Raw genomic sequence first — 14,797 nt, 5'->3', positions numbered from 1 at the left:
CCGTCGTTCGAATCTGGATTTGATCAGTGTGCAAGTTGTCGCGTGGATGTATGAATAGCTTTACCGTTGAAGCTATTTGCCGGATCGATCGGATGCATGCTGCGTACGGGTTTTATATTGTTTCTTAATGGAGTTAGTTGCACTTGTAAAAAAAATAATAATCAATCAATGGACGATCATCAATGCACTAGCACACACAATATATCATGTGAAGCCAACCAATTCTTAACATTGTCAAATATTCAAATGAGGCATGATGTCTTTGAACACATTTTTCTTTTCATTTTTTTTATTGTTTTTATTCAACAATGCTCAATTCCTCCAATCCCCCCCCCTCTCCATCCTTTCCACACAATCGGGAATACAGGTATGGATTTAACAACCATATTGTACCGTCTTCTTCCTAATTAACGGGGCTCTCTCTGGAAGAGAAAAGGCACGTCTCCCCTGCCTCTCGCTCAATGCTGTAAGCGAACAGGGCCCGCCTCGGCTTAGGTGGCGCACGCATCGCTCGCTCGCGTTGCCTAGCTTGCTCCTTCTCTCGCTCTTTTTGGAGACGCATCATCGTTGCGGATGGTGCTGCGCGGTCATATCACTGTCTGGAGGGTGGCATAGAGAGTTGTGTTCTAGCCCGTCGCTGCACTCGCCATTGACGCAGCATGCGTAAGTGACGTTTATGCTGTATGCATTGTCGATGGCGCTGCGACTGCGCTCGGGGATTGTCTGTACCGACCGCCCCCCCCCCCCCCCTCCCTTACCCCTAATGACGGTGATGCAACCGGAGCCACGCGTCAAGCTGCTCCATTACGCCACGCATCCCCGCATTATATGGATGGCTTGACTGGTTTTGACTGCCCCTCGTTGTTGTGCTACCAGAACACAACACAACAACATACCCGTCCTAGGTTCAAGCCCCGTTGCGTGGCCATAGTGACCCAGGACTGGCTATTCCACTGTCCCGGAAAACCAATTTTTAACAGGTAAAGTCAACTCGCACGAATTAACAACATGGTCGTCTTCGGTTCAATCCTCGTATGGACTATCTCTCGTAGCAAGGGCTAACTATCCGAAATTTCATTCCAAATTATGGCTGGAAGGAAGAACATCGACCTACAAAATATGCATGTTGATCCCTTCCGGTATGTCCTCCCCGTTCCTGTATGCTCCCTTCAGCGTGCTTCGCTCTCGTCCTCCATTGTTTAGAACCCATTGTCGCTCCAGAACAATGCGCGCTGCTGCACGCAACCCACGCCTTCATCTTCTCATCTCACCTCTTCGACTATCACCTTTCCCGTTCCTCCTTCCGCTCTTGTTTGCCCCTCTTTTCCTTACTCCCTTCCCCCTTCTTTCCTTTCTAATCGTATTGCTGTTCAATAAAGCTAGTATGGGTTAGGATGTAAATGTAAACTAAATGTAAAATGTAAACTGTATTTGCCGTGCTTAAGGCAAACAATAGTAAGGTGCGGTTCAACCAGTACGCCAACTAAGCGGCCGCGTGGGGCCCCGAGGAGAGGAACCCATCCTCGCACACGGAAGTAAAAGTGCTTCGCAATCCTTCTCTGGTTTAGAATTCCTCTTACAACTTCTCGCTCGACTCATCCGAATAGTCAACTTTCGTGTGTCCGCTTAGGGTCCCCACTCGTGCTAATCCGCCACTGGATGCGGGTCGACCTACCGGGTCGGAACCATCCGGCTCATTTGGAAGGTACGATTCCATTCCAAATCGCTGCTCCCACGAGTCGGAATGGTACCTGCCGAATTACCTGGCGCCTCGCTGACCACATATCAGCGTTCCTTGTACTGGAACGACTACGTGGTTAGTCGATTACAGCCCGTGGCCGATAAGACCCCACAGGTCCCTGCCATCTGTATACCAAGCCTCCCGTACAAATTTTCTTCATGATTTATATACCGAGCAATGCTGTGGCTCCTTAACCGTACTAAAGTCACGCTATCGGATACTCGGTTCTAGCTATCGGGGGAATGGTCCTGATGAGAATCGATCTCGTCTGGCCTCGTAGGAACCGGTCTAATCATAGCCTGCGTCGAAGGAGTCGGTACGCAACGCATGTCGAAAAGAGCAGCAGAGTGACGATTCAAATGCATTCTATAGGTACAGCATTTGGTGTGCCAGAGCCATTGCTTCTAGCAATTTACCTTTAACTAACGGATCATGAGGATACTGATCGTTCGCACCCAATGCCACACACGGGAAAAACAAGGAGAAAGAAAACTCCCTCACGTGCGAGAAAGAGCAGCAACGACCAAACCGTAGAGCCGGTGGGATTGTAAGAATGCGACGGGAGATCATCCTCTGTGAGCGAGAGTGAAACAGAAGTCAGAACCATACACTTCCCATCCATAATTTGTGACCATAATTTGGGTGTGTGTCTTCGCTCCATACAAATCGTGAAAAAAACGTTTTCGCTTGGTCGGAAATCGCGGCGAAAACCGCCTTTTGCGGATAGGGTTTTTATTTAAATTTGGTATTAGCGACATCTACAGGATACGCACGGGAACCATTTTCAGCCGTCCAGTAGCATACGCCTGACAGTATGCAATATTTAACGTCATTCAGCACCTGCATGCAATTTGCGGTACAATTTCCGCCACAAACTATGCAATATGTACAACACAAGTTGACACAATCCGCCCCTTGGCTAAAGTTCTTCCCGTCTGATCCGTTTCCATGCGCATGCTCGGTGGATGTTGCCGTTATGGACATGTTATTAATTTATGTTTAAATATTTATTTAACAGGAATACATCATACGGAAGTACATTTCCAGAACCAGCTGAGGTTACATTTAGTTTCCCAATTGCCATCTAGACATAACCGAACATTCAAAACATATTAGAAAACTGTCAACCCGGCAGTTCCCGGCAGCGCTCCCAGCGTGTTTTTTCGCCCTACCTTTCTATCTCTCTCACACCCGGTTCGCCCGATTCGCCCGCTTACTGGGGTGGAACGATTTTCCGGCAGCAGGAAAATTGTAAACAGCTAAATTTTCCTCCGTACCTGCACGCATGCGAACCCCCGTCACGGGCGTGTAGTTTGTCTTCATTTCGATTCTTTCCCATTTGTTCCTTTCTCGGTGTGTCTCGCGTTTTCGTGTTTCGTGATTGCCTGCTGTACGTGTTGGGCATGGCGTGAACAATTAGAATCAATACAAGCTGGCACTTGGAAAGTGGTCAAACGCTTTTCCACCTACCGACCACTTGGTTCGTTTATGCGAAGCAACGACATCGCTTTTGCTGCAGGCACCGCAGCATACCGGTATTGTGTGAAGCAAAAGAGTGTCGCGAGTGGTGAATGGAAAGTGAAAAAATAAACACGCGCCCAGGACAAAGCAAGCAGCAAGCGAAAGTTTGTGCGTTTTTAGTGCATTCGAAGCTGCCAACAGGATACCCCTTCGCCCCGGTTCGGATTCTTAAGACGTGCAGCATGATTGGCGAAGAGTAAGACAGCGTAGCGATCGCTGTGTCCTGTTTCCTTCCACTGGCGTTCGAAGGAATTTATCGATCCGAGTCGCGCAGGTATGTGAATGTAGCCGAAAATGTAGTATTCTTTGCTTCCCGAGCCATTCCTCTGGGCAAACTCGCATTTGTTTATGCAATGCAATAGTGTACGGGGATGTTTTCAATTAGGGAAATATTTAAAAAAAATCAATGCATTGTTTAGGTAACGCAAGTAACAAAATCATGTTTCCCAAAATATTTCAATTTAATGTTTTTTTGTATGTTTGTTGAAAACAACTTCCTCTACACAGCTTAAAGAAACTCTTAGTATCGGTTTTACTGCTCCTTACTAAAAATACTCAAAATAAACCATAAAAACACACCATAATACACTCGCGATAGCACCATTTCCGCTCCCGGGAGCGCCTTACGGCAAACGCTGCTTTACGGCACCGGAAACCACACGTACCTCGCACGGAATCGAAAAACGCTTTTGTTCTGCTTCGGGGAGTTGTTCTTTTGCACACTCTGTACACCCGAAGATTTCTTTACCACAGGCTGCTGCTGGCAGCTCATAAAACATACTTTTTATGACAAAATTATGAAACGCGCACGCACCGGGGCAACACAAAACCGCAACCAGTACCAGCTTCTTCGCACCGGCGGCAAGAAGTTTAGGTCGGTTAATTACTACTTTTTCCAGCACGTGACAACCGGGGCTTTTGTCGTGCCCGGTCGTGCTTAGTAGGCTGGCGAGCAGCATCATCCCCGCGGTGACGAGTCGATCGAAAGCGAAAGCGGCAACGGAAGCTAAGCACCGCGCTCTGTTGGCACGGATAAAGCGAGCTCATCGATGTGTGCCATCCAAGCAATCGAGACTAGTTGTTTCCTAGTGCGGCAGTAAGGCAGTGAACCGGTGAACCAGTTTTGTTTTCCCTCCCGGTGTTCCACTGTTTTTACTGGCGATTGTTTTTACTTAGGCGCACTATCAGCTCGGCTCGACCACCCGATGGGAAGGGCCAAATTAAACTCCATCTCATCTCACAAAGCTCATTACACCTTAATTGCTGTGTGCGGCTGCATCTAATCAACTATCATCGCAGCAACTGGTGGTGCATTGATAGGTCATCAATTGGTTTGATTAAAATCTTACAAGACACTCCAGTGCTCCCCTCTGTTTTCTTTCTCCCTCTTTACCACCCATGGCTTTGGATGGAATGCAAATGGAACCCCCAACAGCCTTTGTCACACTGGTCGCTGGTAGGATGTCGCTAGTTTTTCCGATGCATTTTTGTTTTCTACACAAACGCGCATTCACGCACGCACCGTCCCGTGCGGCCAGCACTTCGTGAAGCCAGCACGTGAAAGACATTACGAAGTGCGTATATTTTAATGTTCTAACGGGGGTTTTCACACAGCCGTCACCGCCACAGCATTGGCACGTGCCTCCCCCGTTCGTACGATAGATGAACGTTCCATTTTTTACACACATCCATTTTGCTTCCACCTCCGTCTGCTAAAGCTCCGTTACGTTTTTGAGCTAGTAAGATTTTGTTTCTTTCCTTCTTTTTCTCGTTCCTTCACCATCTAATCGATCGGATGTTTACTCGCGACCCTAACCATGAAAAATGGAGGATGTTTATTTTGTGTTTCGTTGGTCGTTTGCGCTGTTGGCACACGTCCGTCTGTTCGATTGCAGTTGTTCGCTGAGTTTTACACACGAGTAGTAGTAGTAATGTGACGGGCAGCGAGTACTATAGCTGTATTGAGATTTAATCAACATGGTTGTAATGAGAGTTTGGCCGGATAATGAAACACATGCAACTTTATTGGCGTATGGAAACATTTGAACGAGTGGAGTGGGTTTTTTGTACTGAATTAAGCTTTTTTATTTCTTTTTTGGCACCACAATCGTTGCTGCCCTTAGACTACTCGTGCCAAGGGTTTAATAGCAATATTGTTTTGAACTTAAGCACTTATTGTTCAAACTACCGTGCCTTATTGTTTTGACCCAGAAAAGTATAACCAGACTTATGAGGGGAGAAATTGCCAGTATGGAAACAACAAGGGAAAATGCTTTTTACCTGATTTATCTGTTTCTTGATCTCGGAACCAAGGGAATAATTTGGACAGAAATCGTGTTGCAATTTTTTTTCTGAAAACTACATGCATTTACTTCATTTTGTCATGTAGTTCCAATAACAAAAAAAACCTATTTTCTGTTGTTATTAGTCTTGTTCATCTAATGATTTTATACTCTTGTAATATTGTCCCAAAATAGTTCGATAAATGATATTTACTAGAGGCATTGCTAACTCACAAACAGACTTAGAGAATTGGATGAAAAACTTGATGACCACTGTAAAAAAATCGGTCGCTTTAGACACAAGTCAACTAAGTTTGTATTGAACAGGATAGTTTGAACTCCCGATTTAATCGTTTTGTACGATTTCCGTAAAAAATTTACTGGATCAGTGCAGTTTTTTGCATTTTTTTAAAATAATTGTAACAGCTTACCTTTTTTTAGAAGAATTATATTGCAACAACTTTATTTCCGCGATATTTACAATAAATGTAATATAGTTTGCCGTGCACATAGGTAGATAATGAGCCGATAAGAAGAGATCATTCGCTTCTTCGTCATTTCCTTATATAAGCATCGTCCTGTTTCTCCCTCTCTTCTTATATTTATTCGAGTCCTGTACGACTATCCCGTTAACATCGTTATCGTTAATTTCAACGATCTCTTAGCCTAGCTAATATTTCTCTCATAACTGTGGGAATATTTATAAAAGCACTCCATTCAAGCTTTTTTCTTTTTCCATCCAACGAGCTGAAAATTCAGGCTGTCATTGGAACAATTATTATCATACGAGTTCTATCCATGTGACAGTTACCGTCCGCCATATTATTTTGATTTCATTTTTTCTGTTTGAAATTAATTGTAATACTTGTATTAAATTATTGTTTTATTAATTTATTGTTCAATTATTTATTGTGTGTAGTTTTGACATGATTTCAACCGCCAAGTGTCAAACTACATATAAAACAGCTGGCTAATATCGTAAAAAACCCTATATCAGATTCTGTGTGCCACGGGGTTTGTCTATTTATAATAAGAACAAATGCACTCACTACTTCCACTGTTCAAACACAAAACATTCTTCATTGAACATGCGGCATCGAATATAAACTATCCTTAAACTCCAACGGCTCAAGTCAAAATAATTCTTCATTGAACGCTCCCATGTCGGTCCATATTTTGCAACCGTTTTGTGCCGACGCAAATATTTACAGCTTCTAGAATAAACCGCACCATGTTTGTCTCCTAATTGTAAGCTAACACCACTGCATCGGAATCGGCGGACGAAGATCTGCTTTAAATTGGCTTAATTCAATGCATTTCCCGTCCCGAACCACTGGAAACCGTTAGCTCCGTTGTTCCGCATTCACTATCACCCGCATCTAATCGCATTTTCCAACGGCACAGATCTGAAATGGGCACAACACGCCCCCTTACGCTGTGCCCATTCATCAACTCCCGCCTGATGCTGGTGGACAAGCAAACGAATTTTGCATAGGCTTTGGTATGGTTTGTCCATTGGAATGCACTCGCGCTTGACCAGCGATGCCCGCAGTAGCAGTATGCGACGAGAAAGACACCAAGCCATCGCGGCCGTTGCAGATTTAACTGCCCATAAAACATATCGAACGTACAAACAAACGATGCTCATGTCTGCCATCAAGTCTCGTACTGGCAATGCTGCTAGTAGTCCTCCACGGGAAGGCAAAGGGATCCCGTAGGAAGGAGTACCAAACCGAATGACGTGCAGTTTTATTAGGTGAGAGTTGGTCTACTTCGACTCGACTGCCAACTCCATCTAGGGTCCCAGCCCGTACGAACCCGAAAGCAGCAATAGAGACATTTCGATACTTCGGACACAGCAGGAAGTCCGAAGCACCACCGAAACTAACAGCTTTATTTTTTCCAAACTGTGATGCACTCCATTTTTCCTGAACCTGTTCGAGCCTTGGTTCAACAGCGGCTTTGCGGTATATCACGTTCCCGCTCCCGCGGTGAGGTTTTGGAACTCCACGCCCGAATGACCTACATAAAATTTTCAATGCTTTTCAAACGTGTGAAGTGATCGACCTGCCGATCGGTTGTCGTCACCAGTGCATTTAGGCAACATGAGCCGAAGAAACCTCATAAAGTCGTCTTTTTCCTCAGATGCGTGTAACTACGATAGGATGTTTGTGCTGCGATGTTATTTTAGGGAGCTAAATTTAACGAAATATCGCAGGAAATCTCCCCTTTGCGCAATGCTATTTCAAGCAATTGACTCCGTTTCGTAATTTTTGCCGCGAAAACGATACACTGTGTTAATCATTTGCAGAAGAGATCTTTGTAGATCTACCCATTATTCTGATAAAATTACACTTATGCACGAGATCAAACACTCGCTGTTTATACTTCGTTAGCGTGTGCAACCCTTTCGGTTGTGCAAACACAATACGCTCCGAGCGGCACACAATGTGAAGTAAGTTATCCTTCTTGCTAGACCCGGAAGTACAAGCGGCACAGCACACGGCACGTAACGTCATTCCGATGCCGGGCGTACGGATGCACCTGCACCCCGAGGTTGGGATAATTCCTTCCTGTTTACTTTCCCGAACGCAACGCTAATGCTGGCAATAACTGGTATACCACAAGGAGGGTTGGCTTTACTTCTGGGACGGTTTGGTGTGCACCTTACGACGCCGGTAGCACAGGACCAAACGGTAACGGTTATGATGCTTCCATAACGTACGCCCAGTTGTTATGGAATTGCACCCCCAACACAGTGCCGGTTGCGCAGAGACCACCGCCTCCGCCTCTCGGAAAGGTGATGCTAATGGGAAGTTGTTTACGATTGTTCGACTGCCGCCGGTACGGCGGTAACTGAACAGCAGTCAAATCTGAGATGCATATGCAAACGTTACGCGAGAGAGCACTAACCGTACCGTAATATTAACACATTTGCTTTTACGAGATCGGAAAGCAAGGACAGTTCCGGGACAATGTTCCTGGGAATAGTGGAATTGTTGATTTTTGATTGTCAAGTTTGTGCTTTGCTCAGCTTCCCCGGATCGGTACGCCACAACTGGCAAAATTGAAGCTCAAACTAAACTGGCTGCGGGCAAATCGATTGTTTCGGAATTCAGTTTTGGTTGTGCCTGAAGGCGGAGCCCTCTTTACATTAGTGGCCCATAAATCGATCATAAATAGTGCATCTTTGCCATCCTAACGGAAGCCCGTACCCGTGTCAACGCTTGTTGAGATGAAATAATTCCGAAAAAAAACCTAACATCACATATCCACTGGGTGCAGCTCAACCAGCTGTTGAGGTTCCTTGCACGGTAAGTACTCATAAATTAGCACACTACTAGAAATTAACTCCTGTTAATTTTCCACTGCAGTGCCATAAATCCTCAAACAGCAGCCCATTCAAGAAGAGGGTGAGAGCGACCCAGCCCCAAAACAGCCGATGGCACTTTACCGCTGCAGAAAACTGATACGTCTCGGTATGAGGTCGGTTGGATGTACAAAAAAAGCCTAACAATGCTTTACGTTTTCCTCTAGCATCGTTTGCTGAATTGCGCACTTCGGTGCCGGGTTCGTGTCAATGCTGGTTCTATTTCCTCCTGCTCTTGCCATGCCGTTTCAGTATGTCACCGATTGCCAGTTGTCGATCGGTATTGGTACTGGAAATTGTGCAATAAAATTGATACCGACGAAGGGCGAAGAAGCGATCGGATATAGTTTTTCTATCCTTTCGAGAAGGATCGCGTCCTATCGCACCGGTGGTAATTTGATACATGTATGGTGATTTTATTACGTATTTTTGCTGTTGCTTTTCGTTGGCCGTTCACATTCACATAGATTTTTTCATCTTTTATCTTTTTAGTTGTATTTCATTTAATGTTACAAAAGGTTCACATACTCCGTTTAAGAAACAATATATTGTATAAAAACAAAGGAGTGTTATTACATGTTACATGCGTTATTAAAAGAAAAATAACAACGGCTTAAAAAAGGATAAAGATTTAATTTATCGCCAAATGCCACGGACCGTCCTTCTGACAGTTTGATCTTCGAAACGACAAATATTATCCTTTCATATTTCTTTCCCACTTGTACTCTCCACTGAAGCCATTCGTCTCAAGAGCACTTCTGTCGGTCGGTGCTACTGCTACTGAGCGTTCGTTTCATCCAAAGGCAACTAGCACACCGGTCCCAAAGATACCTTTTACTGATTCCTTTCCCGATGACAGAAGCTCTAAGCGCATCACCACACGACCACGACCCCGCATGTGTACTGGCTGAGAGGTGGTGAAGAGTAAAAAAAGCAGCATGAAATAAACGTTTTACAGTAAAGAGAAGGAAACATAAAAAACAATCCAACCACGCTGAGGTAAACTTGTCCTGTGCAAATGGCGCTTCCTGGAGCGTCTAGAAAGCGCAGCGCAGGACACACCGCCTAAACGGACAGGTACGGCCGACCCAAGCAGAGCAAATAACGGATCCGTTCCAAAATGATACCTTCTCCAGCGCACCAAAAAAAGGTGCATGTTTGAGGGTTTTTGATTCTCCCTTACCTGGGATTCACCGGAATCGATTCACAGCACAACCAACAACGGTGCGTCCCTAGCACCGGTGGTGCGGCTAATCGAGAAATTCAGCTGAAAAAAAAAATACAGGAACCCAGGATGAACGGGGATGAATTTTCGAATCGTTTCTCTGTTTCCTTCGAACGGCTATCTGTCTCTGTGCGCATGTGTGTGTGTGTATTTCTGTGTGTTCCTGCCAGGAGCACCCGAAAACGGAGAGCCATCACATCATCACAAACATTCGACAAACAACCGTTTGTATACGAACCAGATCAAAAAAGCCTGGCAGGACACCAAAGCATTCAGCAAAGGAAGAAGAAAAAAATACGGCTCCGGGGGGTGATAAGCGCACATTGTTTGTATTTGCTATCTGTTTACGGTTTCTCCTAGTCAAAGGCTAACGACAGGTTGACCAGGCTGAAAGGTACCGACATCCGGTAGGTCCGAGTCCGAAAGCAACACCCCCTACCCGGAAGTTCCGTTCCATCGCAAAAGGGCTAGCAAAGTTTGCTGTATGTATGCAGGACAGCGAGGATGTCGGATCGATCATTTTGCATGAATGAATGTATGGGCAAGCAGGTTGAGGTAGGATAAATGAACCTATAGCAGTGTAAGCAGTGACCGAAATGGTTTGTATCGAATGTGAAGTATAAACCCGGGCAATATTTCCAAATTTTAACATTTGATGCTTTAAAATCCCATTGATGTTTCAAAACGTACGCTGTTCAACATTGTTGAAGGTTTCGATATGTATAATTTTAATCTATTAAACTATCTAACGTAACAGAGTGCTCTAAGACTTTTACTTTAAACCATGATTCGGCTTCTATTCGATTCAGCTTGAGATTCAAGATTTGGTACTAAATTTATTGAAAAAAATATGTAACATAATTATTTTTATTGTTAATTGTTATTTTATGCACGGAGAACTGTTTTAGAGACATCTTAAGCTTACAGGGTTTATTACTTGATACCGTGCTTGTGATATTGCGATAGTTGTCTTAAGCATGATGACATTCCGAAAATGACTGATGCGCTTGTCCTGTCAAATGCTGCAGTTGCGTTCAACGTTGCTACGCTACGCGAAATGATGTAAAAACCTCTGTAGTTGATATGCGAGGAACATTTCAAATTACATTGTATGCAGGGAATCAAGATAAATTCGTGAATGACTTATCCAGATAATTTGATTACTATTTACTACCATGATAAGGACTTATGTGACTTATTATAAGGACTTATTCCAGGCAGTTTGCCTACATTTAGTTTTATGTTTAAACCTCTACATTAAGGTGTGCGTTGAGTAAGGATAATAAGTTCTTTATTCTAATTTATCGTAACAAACATGTTTAGTGCACTTTTACCATTTTGGATACGAACAGCTGAATCATTGTGCCATGGACAAGGGTGTTAAATATATATATTTTTTTTACATGATGCTAGAATATCTCCCAGTAAAGGCATGATTTATACATTTTTGCAACACGTTGTGGGCCGTTTTTCACAATCGTCTTATTTATCAGACCGTAAATAAAATTACCCTTCGATTCACACTCTTAGATTAAGCCATTGCTCACTCATTCTCACCACCGATAGAAGAACCACTAGCACGCTGTCACACAAGCGCATTACTTGCACCGAGGCACGGTTCTGTATGGAAGCAAAGGGAGCTAAATCAGCTGCCAAGAGTCACCATTTATTAGTCCCTTCACCGGCGCACCACACACCACTACGCGTTTATTTTTTACCCTCGTATCCGTAGTCTCATCTCCCGTCGAAGATCGATCGACCCGCATAAGCGGTCGTTTTTATCGCTTTTAACCGGCCCCGGCTAGGCCATGCATTCCTTATCAACCGTCTGCATCTCGACCGATCGTGGCGCAGCGTGTATACGATGCGTTCTGTGCTCGGTCGTGGAAAGTGTACGGCTGGTGGAGTGAAGCGGAATTAAATCACTTCTTAACATTTCCATTTGCCGGGGTCAGAAATTTTAATATCCGGCAAATAGATGACGGTACCAACCGCCGATTGGTTGCACATTAATTTTCATCTTTTTTGTCATTCGGTTTTAAACACTTTCTTCTTGGTCGTTGGACATTTGTCTGCACAACACGAGAAGGTAAACCATGGGTTTTTTTGTACCAACCTTGTTCAGATTGAACTTTTTTCTTGTAGGCAGTGGGTAAACATTTAGCGCTTCCACGTTAGCGTCCAACTACCCGCGGCAGTGCATCTTATCGATACCTTTCTAAATCTCCCAGCACGTGCATATTTATTGCGCAGCTTGATGCCTGTCAAGAATTCACCAATCTCCCACCTCTCGCCAAGATGCAGCCAAGTCACGATCCGGTCCACCGGCTAACGAATACTTACGCAATAAGTCAGCTGTCCGGGCGCAAAGGAAGCCGCCGAATCGTACGCTGACGCAACCGTGTGCCACCTAACCGGGCTAACCGGGAGAGGTGTTTATTTTGGAAATGAATATGTACGCTTGTTTGATTATTTGTTCGTCGATTTGGGGTGGTTTTTACTCCCGCTCTCTCTCTTCTCCTATTCAATACCTTCATTGCATCACTGCCACGCAACGTTCTCGCGTGATCTTGCGTGTTTCGTTCACGAGTGTTTAAAACAAATATGTCGATATTGAATCGACAGGCATCAAACGGGTACCGGCTTATAAAATCTTCACCCTGCAGTAAAATTCTGGTCTCTGAAGAAGAGAGCGAAGAACGGAGGAGTTAGATAACTAGACTCGTTGCCCAATATTATTTCCACCTTATACGTTCATGTACGGGAAGTTTATTTCATGAACACGAACAGGGTAGAAGCAACTGAAAATCGCTACGACGATTTGGTTCGATTTCGTCACTAACCTACAATGCAGGAAGCGATCAATCGACGCTTCCACATGCATGGTTTGATTTTCTCGACTTTTTCATTCTTGCTCAACTGAATCGTTGTTTGGTGGTTGTTAGATTGGATGCAGACAACGAACGGCTGACATTTTCTTCCGGAGCTTCCTGTCACTGGATATGATACTGGATATGGTACTGGAGCTGTTGAAACAAACTCACAACGATTCTGGGATTTCTATATCGGTCTCGTTCAACGAAAGTACCCCTGTTAGTTTTAGAACCACATTTTTGGAAAAATTGCTTCAGGATATACATTTTTTTCCTCTTGTGGAAGTTTTCTGGTGTGTTGCAATTAACAAGGGTGAATGCATGAGAAAGATTTGGAAAAAATTTAATACCGCTTTTTCTCTCCATGACCTTGAGGCATCACCCTTCAGTGCTAACCTTCAGCAAAAGGGTTTCGCTTTGTTGCTAACAATCCGTTAAAAGGCTTATTTTATCGTCATTAATAAATCTTTTCGTAGGTATGATACAGTATGATAAATGCGCTCGTATTGTAAGGGGTAATATTGTTCAAAATCAGAGCTGGATTATTGCTTCTTGATTTGATTTTATTTATTTCACTTCTAAATATCTCATATTTATCCAATTAGCTTTCAATGTGCAGTCTTTGTTGATCGTAAATCATTTACAGAGCCATCTCCTCAATGATTCAAATTTTATCTCGCATTTCTCACAGCTTGATTGTGGTTTCTATCTGTGGATCTATACTCTCCTGCACGGTTCATCGTACATTCAATTAAATGTACTCTTGATGCTTGTACTGCCAACAGCAAATATGTACGAAACTTAACCACAAGCTCCATTCTCTTTGATTTAAAACTTCAAACGTATATTTGCAAACGAGTATCCAATCACTAGCACCCGGAAGGCTTTCCATCATCCCATTTCTATCGGAACCGTTAGGAAGGCGAGTTCATTCCACAAATATCCTCACTCTCGTTGCACAGCACCACCATCAACAACATCAACCACATCGTGTACTGTACGCTCTGTAGGATACTCATCGTGCCAACGAAGGGCGCATAAAGGCTGGGAATTTGGCAAAGTATTAGATACGCTTCGTCGCCCGGCAGTTCGATGGTCTATTGATGCTCGGCTGGTTTGCACTTATTGTGGGCAGCAAAATGAGGCCGATGTCAGTTTGGTGCCCATCGTTGCGACTGATTGTCGAAGTTGGCTTGTAAACACATTCACAAGCCAGCGTCTAGCTAGAGCGGAGCAGTTCTCTCTTCCTATTCTTCTAATTTGCAGCACAACAATGAGAAAATCTAAATATTTACGATACCTTTCGGTCTGTTCTGAGATGCAGCGGCAACATCTGCCACATGCGCACGCTGCTGGAGGTTTGGTTGGCGTGTTGAGTTTGAGGACAGTGTGCATCAACCGATGTCGATCGATGTACAGCAACCAAGGGAATGGTTGTCCCGTAAATGACCTCACGCTGACTGATGCATCCATCTTTGCCACTGTGGGGGAAAATGTAGTCACAACAAGACTGGAGCGAACAAATAGGGGGAGTAGATTTGCATTTTATAGTACACAGCTCCAACCCGCCCCACTCTGATGATGGTGTGATGTTATTTACTAGCTTTGTCAGACCATTTCTACCATCATACTCATGATGTGCATGCGCGGGGAAAACAACAACTCTCATGTTAGAGATGCTTGGAAAAAATCTCTCCTCACGCGATTCCATCACACGCCATAGTGCAGCGTATTGGTTTGATGCAGGGCCGCGGCGAATGCGTACCATAAACGCGGAGGGAGCGA

General features: G+C 44.3%; 1 protein-coding gene across 1 annotated transcript in view; it reads left to right on the top strand.

Moving 5' to 3' along the window:
• The first annotated feature begins 2,994 nt into the window (after nucleotides 1-2,994).
• LOC120897247 overlaps nucleotides 2,995-14,797 on the top strand; it is a 104,538-nt gene continuing 92,735 nt past the window's right edge. The window contains exon 1 of the mRNA XM_040301966.1: nucleotides 2,995-3,536. The gene's annotated coding sequence lies outside the window, so the exon portion shown is untranslated. The remainder of the gene's footprint in view (nucleotides 3,537-14,797) is intronic.

Source organism: Anopheles arabiensis, chromosome 2 (genome assembly GCF_016920715.1).
Source record: "Anopheles arabiensis isolate DONGOLA chromosome 2, AaraD3, whole genome shotgun sequence".
In the NCBI taxonomy this organism is placed as follows: domain Eukaryota; kingdom Metazoa; phylum Arthropoda; class Insecta; order Diptera; family Culicidae; genus Anopheles; species Anopheles arabiensis.
Note: the sequence above shows the minus strand (reverse complement) of the source record. Positions and strands in the feature narration are given on the sequence as shown.